The following is a 13,301-nucleotide window of genomic DNA, read 5'->3' as shown; positions in this document are numbered from 1 at the left end:
AGCCTTTATATGAACCCCATTTTATTTTACGGTATCTCAAGAATCGGCTGGACCTTGATGTACTGTAGAGCCAAACTAACGAGTAATGGAAGCCTCTCTGTTTTGCAAAGGACGTGTGCAACAGGCAAGATACAGAACCGTTTTCATCATACCAATTGGTGCATTACACACCTTTCTCAAGTCTTTAATGCATCATCATCCCCGCGAGGAAGTGTGTGCATAACAAGATGAGAGTTTGGAGAGGCCGGGGGATTTTTTCATGTTGAGTTCAAAGTTTAGGACTAACCACGGGGAGGCGGATTCTTTACCTGCACACATTTCTACGATCAAACTGTGTCATGAGACCTTTCTCTAAATGATGCCTGGGCTGAGTTCAAAGCTAATCCCGTTCAAAGGAGATCTGATTTAATTTTCAACCAGTCAAGTCTAAATGTGATCATGCCAAAGTCATCCTGGTTTGCACCACACCCTTTGAGATGCTCGAGAAGGCAAGCTTTCGGATCCCTGAAGAGACTTTTCAATCCATCAAGAAGGATTTCACACCACTTGTGCTGTGGCAGCCTCCCATTAGCTTTTTCCAGCTCGTAGCAGTCCGTGAGAGTAAAATTTCATTCATAATGTAGGTCTCACTTTTTTTTTTTTTTTTTACCACAGTGCTCTGATTCATTCCCAGATTTTGGAAATCCCTGTGCAAATGCTGCGATCCACAGCCCCGGGTTTTTTAAAAATGTATTAAATCAAGTAGATTTTACTTTCGGTAGCAGCCCACTGTGTTTGCAGTATTAAAGAGATCAATCATTTTGTGAGAGTGGCAGTTATGAAAAAGGTTAATGTATGATTTCCCAACGACCACAGGCACCATCTGTCCCGGCAGGAACATTAGAGTGACTTTTAAAAAAAGGCTTCGGCAGGATTTTTAGTAAAAACCCTATTAAATCCCAGAAGGGATTGCTTTCCGTTTTCCTATGTGATGGCATCTTAACTTCGATCGTAGGTCTAGTGCCAGGTCCAAGATGTTGGAGGGTCCGAACTGATCCCACGCCAATCGCCACTGATCGAAGGGACTTTGCCCTCCACCTGTACGCAGTAAGCGATCTGCTTTTCACATCCATGTTGAACGTCGACATTTGTGCCACAAGTGACGTAGTGTATTGGGCAACTGTTATTGCAAGTCGGGGGGGGGGGGGGAGTTGGAGGAAGAAAAGAGACTTTCACACAGGGACACACTGTTCATGCTATAAACCCACACGTCAACGCCGCCTTTACGCTTGTTACATAAACCTGTTGGACTTGTTACTTACTTGTTACAGTCAGCTAAGGAAACTGAGACGCATATAAGGCCTTTGTTGTTCCAGAAACGTGGATCCTGTTATCCCGTGGTTCATAGAAGCGTAAAATTAAATAAAAAGTCAACCTGGTGGTTTTGTAGAGGGATTCTGAGTCCTATGAGTGAAGCGGAGTTCAGTTCTGCTTCTGGGAAAACAACACACTCCACGAAAGGAAAGATTGAAATGTCATGTCGTGCAATTACAGAGCCGGCCTTTGGAGATTGTTAACACGCAAGATTATTGTTGTGTTTGCTGGAGGCAAGTGAGAATATCAGTGTTAATATTGTCATCCTCACTATCCAATAGTATAGGATCGGGAAACAGTCTCACTATTTAAAACTTCACCCAAAAAAAAATGTTTTTTCTTTTTAACTATGAAGGGGTTTAATTCAAAACATTAAAAAAGGAACTATGTGATTCATTTGTCAGAGGTTGTCACCTGTCCTGTAAAGATAGAGAGATTCTATTGTCATTATATCATTTTCCCACCTCCCACCTCATTTATACAGTGTATTACATTATACGTCATTTAGCTGACGCTTTCATCCAAAGCATCATAACCCATGCGTTACATTTTTGCCTGGGGAGCTAGGTGGTTAGGTGTCTTGCTCAGGGACACTTCGACATGGCAAATAGAGCGGCTGGGATTTAAACCTCCAACCTTGCGGCTCCCAGCGCATCACACTACTCCATGCGCCGCCATCGCCACACAATGTATAAACTGAGGTTTCATGGATGGCTTTAGAGCAGTTGCATAGAAATCCTAATGAAATTGTAGGTGGATAGCATGACTGACTGCAAACTTAAAATACACAAAAAAGCCACAATCACTCCCACAAATCAGTCTAGTTTCATCCAGCAGCGATGGCGTTTGTCCATTGGCTAGCAGCAGATCCAGCATGTTAGTTTCCATAAATACAAAGCAGACAGGGCCAAGGATCTTCTTCGGTAAATAGCTGCAACCGACCGTTTCTGTTTACATCTGCTGCAGCCAAAGAGAGTAAACAGAGTGTGAGAAAGGGGTACAACAGCCGCCATTAAAAACTCTGCAAAACCAGCCAAAAAACACGTACCCCCCCCTCCCCACCGCCACATGCTCTAACTCTTTCTCCCCCTTGCTGAAAGGGAAGAAAGTGAATGAATCACCCTCCTCCCTGTCCATCTCTCCCCCTGTCACCCTCCCCCATCTCTTTATTGAGGCAGCTGCACCCTTTGACCTTTACGCCTGTGGAATGTGTGCGTGTGTGTGTGTGTGGACCAGTGGTGGTGCGGGCCTATGGTAAAGGGGAGCATAGGGGTGAAAGCGGCGCAGGGAGGAGAGGAGAGGGGCTGAGTTGGTGAATTTAGGAGACCGAGGGGGGAAAGGAGGAGGGGAGAGGTCGCTTTTTCTCTCGACTACAAAAGCTGTCAGTAGGAACAATAAGTGTGGAGAATGGTATGTGTCCAGGGAGGCACTGAGCCGTGTTAGTGTGCGAACTGGGCCGCGAAAGGCCATAAGAAAAGAAGGAGAAAGCCCGTTAGGGGGGGAAAAAAACAGAGAAAGACAAATGATGGAGATTGAAAGTAGATGAGAGGACTGTGGAGGAAAGAGGACGATGACCGGACAGAGAGAGAGAGAGAGAGATATAAGAGAGAGAGAGAGGGAGGAAGAACGAAAGAGAGTGAGACACACAGGAGTGCGGAGGGGTATTTGTTTTGTCTAGCAGCACTCTTAAATACTGAACTTCCGTTGCCAAAGGAGACAGAACACAAGGCCCAGTATCGGGACATGTGTGTGGCCAGCATACCAAAGGCCCTTCTCCGCACTGTACCAATGACTTCAGTTCATAGTTAATGCCTTACATTTACCAAGTCCTCATTAAGTCTATCTATCTGTGTGTGTGTGTGTGTGTGTGTGTGTGTGCGTTTGCATGCCCCGGTGTTCAAACGACTACACGCAGTACAGCTGGCTGCAGACAAAGGTGTTCATCGCACTTTGTTTGTGGATGCGGGTGTGCGGGTGTGAGTGTGTGCGCGTGTTTGAACAGTCGCAGGGGCGGAAGACAGCGGGGGTGTTGGTAGATGGTGTGTGTGTGTGTGTGTGTGTGTGTGCGCTTCTCTCTGTATGGAACAGGATTGCAATGATAGAGTGTTTGGCTTTGAAAGCAAACTAAGGAGAGGTTGCCGTCAAACCCCCTTCCCCCCCCCCCCCCTCCCCACCACCACCACCACCTTCTCGAACACACACAAACACGCGCTCAGTAAAAGTATAGAATTTACAGCTGGTGTGTGAGCTGCGGTAAGTGGTCGGTAATAGCGGGAGAAGAGTTTGGTGAAGTGGTGCAGGTTAAGAAGTTTGGCGGCTGGGTGGAGATTTTGTCCCTGGGATGGGGGGGCAGCGATGATGGGATGAGATGGACAAGGGTCAAAAAACACTGCAGAGCCTCTAAATGGCGAACAGGGACGCGTAAAACCACTGAAGTGGAGCATCTCCAAAGGCCCGGTTTATTACACGCACATGCGGCGCGGCTACTTTTATGGCTTTGTTGCTTCGAAAAAACACACGTGATCCGTTCAAATTGAAAACATGAATCGAAAACTCTATTAATCCCCCATGGGGAAATGCATTTCCCAACGAAAAACATTCATACGGACAACAATGGACACACTGCACAGCAGACAAAAACACATCACAAAGAATAAATAAATAATACCAGAAAAGAGCCATGTGAAACATGATTAAATGACATCCAAATAAACCCAAATAAGGGTTTCACTTTCTTAAAAAAAAAAAAAAAAAATCAAACCGTGGTCCAACAGTGTTCTTATGCAGTGCTGTACATATCGCACAGGTTTTGCCAGCAAACACTCACAACACAACATGCATACTTAAACACACACATGCAGATACACTCGGATGTGGGTCTACACACGCTACACGTGACAATGCACACACATACTACTCAGGTTTGGTGCTGTTGTGCTCTTAAATGAATTATACAAAAACATGAACATATTAGACGGACACTTAAGTACAAAGTACTCCCATAATTACACAGACACACCTGCAAATGCTGTGTATATACACACACACACCTGTACACATGCTGAACACGTGGCGGAAAGTGGGAACATGCTCCAACACGCTACCATTATACTGAAAACATGCACACACAGTCCCTTAAGAAGATGACATGCACGGCACACACAAGAATACACATTACACATTTATACAATGTATTGTCCAGTTACCCATACAAAACCACCGCAGAAAAATCAAAGAATACATATTTTATTGGTTTTATAAGCGAAATATATTCCCATTCCCTGTTGCGATGTGGGGCCATATAGTTGACGTAGGTCTCATTACGTGTGTGACGTCAGTGACTCTAAGTCACACACATACTAAATAACACAGGACTTAAGCAGCAGTCATCCTTGTTCATTTCCCCCTGTCCATCGCCTCACACCTCGCCTCACAGACTCTGCTTTTAATACTACACCACCTGACATCCGGAACGTTTCTCGGGGCGTCTAATCTGACCGTGAATGGGTTTACATTGGACTTAAACGAAGTGTGTCTCATAGGGGGCGAAAAGGGAGCCTTGTGTGTCTGTATCAGAGCACCGTGCTGATACCCGATGGATGTTTTCCCATTGTCCGTCAGACCTTATTGATTTAATGTATTAGACTTGATCTTCAAATCCACACTGTGACTCGAGGCAAAGCAGGCCATCGGACTTAAATAACATATGTTTCGAAAGAAGCCAATTATGGGTTGTCATCTGGATAATAAATGATGGCTCCATTCAGAGTGAAAGTGGCTGTAAAGCACGGAAAGCTTCAGCACACGGCTACCTTTTTGAAAGCTTTCACCCTTTCACGTTGTGATTTCACTTCATGAAAGTTGATTGTAAAATGGGCTTTTTCCTTCAGCGTTCGGTGTTCCTTCGCTCCACCCTCTCGTGTCACTTCTGATTCCAACAAGCCGAGAAACAAAATGGCGACCGCCCAAATGTTGAACCGGAGCATTCGGAGCTGTGGTCCTCAAGCCCAACGGGGTGACGTCGCGGTGACTCGTTGGCACTTCTAATGTGCAGCCTGTGGTTGCTATGCAGTGGGGCCCGATCGTGTCTGTGAATGTTTACAGCGACACATGAGAGTTTTAATAGGTTTCCGCCTGTCCTCGGCCACAATGTGCATGTGCATGCACTGCGGAGAGCGTCTTGGAAAAGCCCGGTTTTACTGGGTTGGGACGCGCCCAGCTGAGGGCGTGTGTGGAAGGCCTCGTTGAACAAGCCAGCGGCAGTTTAACGCAGTCTATAGGCACGGAGAGGACTAACATCCTTAAGACCTGTGAAGTCCTCGGCCGCTTCTCTCCTCGTTTGCCCGAAAACAGGTGGTCTCTGTATAGATTCGCCACCCCCCCCCCCTCCTCCCCTCCCCAACACACACTCGTACTCCCTTTAGGTTCGCTCCATAACAGCTAAAGGATGCTTTTTCTCCTCAATGCCTTCACGGCATCTCCGTCTTACCCCTTTTTTGTCTCTTCTAAGCTTTTTCACTCTCCCTTCCTCCCTCCCTCCCTCCCTCCCTCCCTCCCTCCTCACCCACCAGCATTACACGCAACAGCTGCCACTGTTCTTCGGAAGACAAATGATTTGTCTCCAAAACAACCGATTTCTCCCGTTCCTGCATCTTCTGTTGCCATCGCCTCCTCTCCTCTATCGACCAGTTTTCTCCCCACCTCGACCCGCCCCTTCCCCCCCCCGTTGCTCTGTCCCCCCCCCCTCTGCAGTGTGAGGCGTGTACCACATTACATTCAGACAGGCAGGCGGAGGAGCAGTGGTGATGGGAGATTTCCTGTCTGCCAGGCGGGCACATGCCAAGGTCCCCGGTTGCCTTTATCATCTCGCCTGACAGATACACTGATAGCACCGTGGAGCACGAAAGCACCGGCTCTTGCTTTCTCTCTCTCTCTCTCTCTCTCTCTCTCTCCTCACGCACGCACACGTACAGGCAGACGTGACTGCCGCGTTCACATGATGCTCATTCAAGAGGGGATTCTTCAGCTCGATCACTCAGTCATAGTGTGAAGCTCCAAATCCAGCAACGGAAACGTTGGATTCCCTCCACGTGTCTTTTGTTAAAGAATTAAACACACACACATCACAAAGGCGATCGACACGTAGTTTTAGAGAGCAGAACGAGTGCAAAGTGGCAAAGCATTCTTGTTATTGTTCCAGGAAGTGAATGGACACACTCAAACACCCACCGAACAAGAGCAGCTGTACCTATGCAAACTTTTAAGCCTCTTGCAAGGCTTTAGCTACAATCAAAGGTCCAAAGGACAACTGTGTGCGTGTGTGTGTGTGTGTTCTATTGTTGCATTTGCCTAGGTGTTTAAAGGGTGTGTTAAGGGTCTTGTTTTATTTTGTCCTCTGCGGCGGTGCGATAGAGGGAATTTCATTATGCAAATCTATGTCTCTCTGCTGATGAGCATGCCCTCAGGCGTCTGTCTCATACACAATGGCGCTTACACGCAAACACAAACACGCACACACGCACACACACACACACACACACACACACACTCACGCATATAAATACTCTCATTCCAAGCGGTCTGTGTCTCTTTTACCAACACACACTCTCAGTAACACACATTCACTCATGGAAACATGCGTGACTGTGCCACATAGTCACAGTCACACATATCATGTCTGAGACTGAAGACACAGCAGGAGGGCGGGGGTTGTATGTGTGTGGGTATGTGCTGAGGTTGCTCGAGGTTATGAACAATTTCAGGGATACAAACTAAATTTGCCCCAGTCCACTTGTACGCGGCGGCCCTTGGGACCCCTACATATTCACGCAGTTGGGCCAATGCACACTCACAGTAGCGGACACAACAGCATGCAAATGCAGCACGCGCACCGATATGTGCAGAGAAATATGCACCTTTGCACACGTACACATGAAGAAAAACCACACAATTATATATGTGCATGCGAGAGGTCAAATTACATAGATGCACACATACACACACAAAAAGAGACCACCACCCCATGTGGATGTGACCTAATGACCCCGCTGTCACACACAGTGCCCATCTGCCACAGAGAGGCACAGAGGGAAGGGACAGGAGGTGGGACTGTCTTGTGAGAGGGAGGGCGGGGTTGTAAATAAGTAAGTGCTCTGGGCAGGAGGCTTGTGTGTGTGTGTGTGGGGGGGGGGAGGGGAGGGGGTCACTTTGGAAGGAAGACGGGAAAGAAAGAATGTGTCTTCACGGTAAATTTTGATTTAACTTCTGCACAGATGTGCTGTTTGGTGCCTGGAGAAGTTTTAGTGGTATAAGACCCCCTCCAGTCTTTCTTCATATCCTCCCCCTCCTAACACACTCACACAAACACACACACACTCATAGAACACAGAACAAAGTGTGTTGGTGTTAGCCCGGGGGCTGATCTATCCAGAACCTCCTGTCCGCTGCCGTCCCGAGCTTCCTATAAATAAAGAAAATACCCGGAGATGGAAGGCGGACTACTGTCCTGAATGTAGAACAGATGAGGACCAGAGCGGGAACAAAGATGTCAGATGCATGGGAGGGGCGATGGGGGAAGGAAGGAAGCTTTCTGTTGAGACCTAAGAAGCTTCCGCTTACTAAAACTTTTACTGTTATACCAGCTAATTCAGCAGGTCTAAAATATAAAGCATGAATATATCTCAAATATAAATAAAGACACGAAAAAACAACAGCAACGTGTTTTTGATCTGAGAGGTCTGAGGTTTCCCTAGATGTGGAAAATGTTAATATTGACAGATAATCTATTCCAGACGAAGGGAAATTTGGCTTTAAAAATGCTGTGTGGACACTCTTGGGTGCACAACGACAGCACAACAGACAGGAAAGGATGGGTCTGTTGTGAAAATGTGGTTATAGTTATATGGTGATTTATGATCCGCAGTTACTTTGGGCAGTTATTGCTTTTTTATTATATCATATATTGGCATTCACTGGTAATATGATGGCAGTTCCTCTTCGACCAATGCCTGAATGCAGCCATAAAGTTTTATTTTCTGTGTCCCTACTGAGCTTCATTATTTTATTGTTCAATTATTTTTGGAAAAGGAGGAAGAGGAGGAAGAAGGGGAGAAGAGGTGCGAAGAAGCAGGCAGTCCTCCCCACCGGAAGTGAGGAGGAGATGAAGAGGAGGGTGGGGGAGGAGGGGGGGGGCTGCAGGAGTGTAGGGGGTGCAATGTACATCCAGAGGGGACCAACTGTACCGGTGTCAGACGTGGCTGCTGCCAGCGCACGTCCTGCCAACACACACCAGGAGCCACAGACACACACACACACACACACACACACACACACTCGAGCTGGCCCTAAGTGTGTGAACAACCCTGCCAACTGTGGCCTGCACCCAACCAACACCATCACCAATACCCTCACCCCCCCCCCCCCCCCGCCCCACACACACACACACAACCCTTGGAGACCCAATCTGGGATCGGTCTACAGCGTCCACTCTGGTGCCAAGCCGGCCCTGCTGCCGGCCGTGTTTGCGTACATTTTGTCGGGTTACCAACGCAGGCGGCTGGGTGAACTCTCGACACAAGGACTGATTACGCGTCACTGCGCTTGGAGGTGGAAACGCATCTCGGTGCTGTGAGCCGCTTGCCGACATCTGTATTCTCCTGGAACGAAAGAGCCCAAGTTGACCTGGAAGTTGTAAAATGTTGGGGGATTGTTTTCCATCCGTTAGCCTCCGTGAACCCTTGTGTATGTAGCCTCAGTTTATTTACTCCCAAAAGTGAAGTGGTGGTTCAGACGACGTAGTCGTACCCTTAAAGGCTTTTGTGGATTTAAATTCTGCACGCAACCTTTGTGTTGTATGACATCGTCTCTCTGAGTTTCACCCCCTGCGCATGCTATTGTCGGATAAATACCTCGAAAATCTTTGTTAGAAATCCCATAATGCATCTTTAAACCTCTTCTCAGCCCTGCCTCCCACCGCCAAGCGACACTAACCCTCTTAATTCCCAAATCATGTTTATGCAAATTCCATTTGAATGTAATGTGTGTACATAATGGATGCCGCTATCGCCTATGGAACAGACTGGCCTTATTTATATGTATGTGCAGATTTCTCTGTCAAAGGGAGGCTGATACAGTATATGTCAAGTCTGCAAATGGGACCAATAGTTTTCATGGTCAACCTGTGCTTCTAAATGTGATTATGTAAAGGCCGTACTGGAACCTGGGTTGCTATGTAGAATCACATTTATAGAGAGCTGGGCAAAATTATTTTCTATTTCTTTCTAATGACATATTTGGTTTGGACGTCTCTCATTTGTTGCTTTACTATCGTTTTTCACCCTCATTTGTCTAAAATAGAGCTGAGGCGTGCTGTGTCTTTGCAGAAATGTAGACTTGGCAACAATTAATGAGACCACAGTCATCCTAGCAGCTCTGTGAGGCAGCGCTTATGCACTGTGGTGCTTTGAGCTAAATGCTAACCTCAGCATGATGCACAATGCACACGGTTCCGCACTAATGTTTAACATTTTTACCACCGTAGTTCAGCATGTTGACCAAAATGCATAGTTTAGTTTGTGCCTCTACACTAAAAGAAAGCATGTTATTGAAAGAAACTTTTTAAAAAGATTTTAAGAGAGAGTTTTAAAATAGCTTAATATTCAGAACATTTTTTTCGTAAAACATGGTGACTGTTTTGTCTACAAACCTTTGTCAATAAAAATAAAATGAATAAAAACATTATTTTTAAACCGGTTAATATCCAAAAATCAGAGTTTACATATAGGCATGTTTTTGAACTAATTTAAAAGATCATGCCTCATTTGTAGATTTAAAAATGTTCAAACCCAAAAGTAATTGTCTAAATTCTTCTGATTAACTGCGGAAGTTTTCCGTGGCGTTATCTAGTTCATTTATTTCTCACCTCGGGTGTCTCCCTATGAAAGTTTGGACAAACTGAACGCTGCAGACGAATTAGATAAGGCCAGATAGTACAGGGGTCCATGATAATGTTGGATACATTGCTCTCCTACGACCTAATTGTAAATGTTTGTATATCTTTGACTCCGGAGCTGACATCGTACCGGGCGTTCCTACAATTTGCTAAACAAACTCTATCCCTTTAACCTGTAAACAATTTCCTATCGTAAACACATGTTGGAGATGAATCACTCACTTTGGTTCAACTCTCAGAGAGGACATTTCAGACAAGTTCTCCCTCCTGTTTCCCATTTGGTTGTTTAATTGTCTCAGCGCTGTCAACAGACTATCAAGGTAATTAGCCATGACTGCACAACAACACAATCAGACAGACAGGAATGAACTGCAGCCTCTGAACATGATACTTAGAGAGGGAACGGGTGGGAACAACCTAATGTGGGTGCACGTATGCACACGCAGGGGTGTGCACACATCCGGGGAGCACGTTTATACACCCAGACACGCACAACCTCTTATGCACGGTCATTACCGTACCCTGAGTACATAGTTCCATTCCGCACATTATATTTCCTTCGCCAACCATAACCCTCCAACCACCTCCTTCCTAATCCTTCTACCTCTTACAACTCTCTCCCCCTCTTTCACTCACTCACTCTCTCCCACACACACACACACACACACACACACAGTTACAAAACCCAAACCTCATTTCCTCTGCGCCTCCAGCTACAGGAGCAGTGTTAATTGCGAGAAGGCGGGGAGTGAGCAAGGGTGTGCTTTTGTGTGTGTCCGTAGGAACATGAGCTTTATGGGCGTGCGTGAGCCGCAACTGTGCACCCTTTCTGTAAGTGTGTAGGCCGTCTCTCCGGTGCCAGTCTGGGCATAGCTCCAGGGTTTCCTGCACCACCTGGGCATCTGGGAGTCCCAGTGGCTGCCGTCGGGTACCGTCCCAGCTGGAGTGTGTGCTCCACGGTGTGTACGTGTGCTTGTGTTTATGTGCGCCAGCCGAGAAGGAGGTGGGTGGGGGGGCGGAGTGGGTCGGCTATGATGAGCCCTTACCGCCAGCAGCACTCACCATTGTCTCGGTCACGTCTTATCCTCTGACACGGGGGGGGGGGGGGGTACACAAACACACACTCTCTCAATGTGTGCATGTTGTTCGGCACCTTCAATTTCCTCCCTGCACGCCGAGTGGATTCTTTCCTTTGAAAAACATTTCCAATAAAAAAAAAAGCACACAAGGAATTATGAGGGAGGGGAAAAGGAATTTGATTAAACAGCCACCATTAAGTAGCCAATGAAGCTCTCTGCGCACCCTTGCTTAGACTACCATACATCATTAGTTGTTCAGGCCATGGTAGACTTAAAAGAACCTTGACTCAAAGGTCATCTACCTCCATTGAGCAGAGCTAATATTAGATTAGCTCTATAGCACTATGTGAGTAAAAAAAAAAAGAATAAAAGAAAGGGAAGCTCGGGCAGATTGGAAAAGAAGAGATTATATTGACTCTTGGGTGGCCATTGTCTCTGCTCTGTTGAAACACAATTAACTTTACAGCTATGATTTGTTTTTAGAGGGACATTTGTTCGAAGATGAAACAAAAAGAACTAGTAGGAGGGGTAATTCACGCGAGTTGGTTCAACTATCATTGTATTCAACATAAAAAGTGTGGCACATTTGGTGCTCGGTATGGACTATATTGTGGAAACAATTTAAAGTAGTAAAATGCATCAAGGTGGTACAAAAACGCTGCCATTAGTAAACAGAGTCATTTTCCCTTTATGACGACCAACTAATTGGTCTAGTCTGCTTATTTTATTAATCACTTGTTTTCATGGATACAGAAGCTGAAAGAAGTAATTAGTGTTAAAATAAGTAATAGGGTAACATGTTAAGAGAATAAAGGAGTTAATACAAGGTAGAGTGTTGATATTGGTGTCAGCAGATGGGCAAAGGCTAAATTAAATGACTAAATTAAATGGCAACAAGAGAGAAGATAAATACAAGAGTAATAACAGAACGCCCTTGTTCCTCTGTGGTACTGAAATTGCCCTCAAAATGATTCATTCTCTCAAGATGATTAGAGGAAAATGTTTCAAAGCTTCAACGCGGAAAACAATTTTCAGAACATTCAGGTGAGGGTCAACAGATCGCTGTGTACAGAAAGATTTCAGGGTTGGAAAAAAAAAAATAGACGCAGCCCTGGTATAATAACACTTTGGGCTTAGGGCAACGGATGCACACACACACACACACACACACACACACACACACAAATAGAAACTTACTCTCCCGTGTTCCCTGCCCACTGTTGCCCCAAGGTTGAAACTCTAAACCTAATCACTCAGTTCTCCTGCACTCCACAGACATCCTCCCCTCTCACATGTGCACCTTGTGTGGGTGTTTGTGTGTGTGTTTGCATATAAGCAGATGCCAACACAGGAACATGTGAATCTGTGTTCACAGTGAAGTGTGGTGTGGTGGAGCTGAATGAATGTGCTTTTCCCCCCATGTAACTTTACTGTGTGTCTGTATGGTCTTCATCTGTGTGTCTGTTATGTATGCAAACCCACGGTGTATGTAAATATATTATCTAAAATTGACAAAAATAATATACCACAGTCTTGTTTGGAGTTCGACAATTCTGAATATGTATGAAATATTCCAGAGAATTCCAGAGATGTTTATGTGAATGATGTGTACTCCTTGCTGATTGGTCGGTTTGCCAATCAGCTGGTGGAGGTGCTGCAGGTGTGCAGTCCGGCAGAGGAAGCCAGCTCCTGTCATCATGGCGGACACTGAAAACAACACGACGGAGCGAAATATATGAACGTATATGAACATGACACGTGAAGAACAGGCAAAAACCAAACTTCTGCTGGCGTGGAGAAAGGTTTGACCCCCCCCCCCCCCAAAAAAAAAAAACTGACCGGAGTTCGGTGCATTGTGACGGGTGTCGCGGCCGCTGAGGGTCCCTTGAACACCGCGCGTCTACAAGGTATGGGAGCCA

Source organism: Pungitius pungitius, chromosome 1 (genome assembly GCF_949316345.1).
Source record: "Pungitius pungitius chromosome 1, fPunPun2.1, whole genome shotgun sequence".
In the NCBI taxonomy this organism is placed as follows: Eukaryota; Metazoa; Chordata; class Actinopteri; order Perciformes; family Gasterosteidae; genus Pungitius; species Pungitius pungitius.
The sequence above is the reverse complement of the archived record's forward strand: the minus strand, read 5'-3'. Positions refer to the sequence as shown.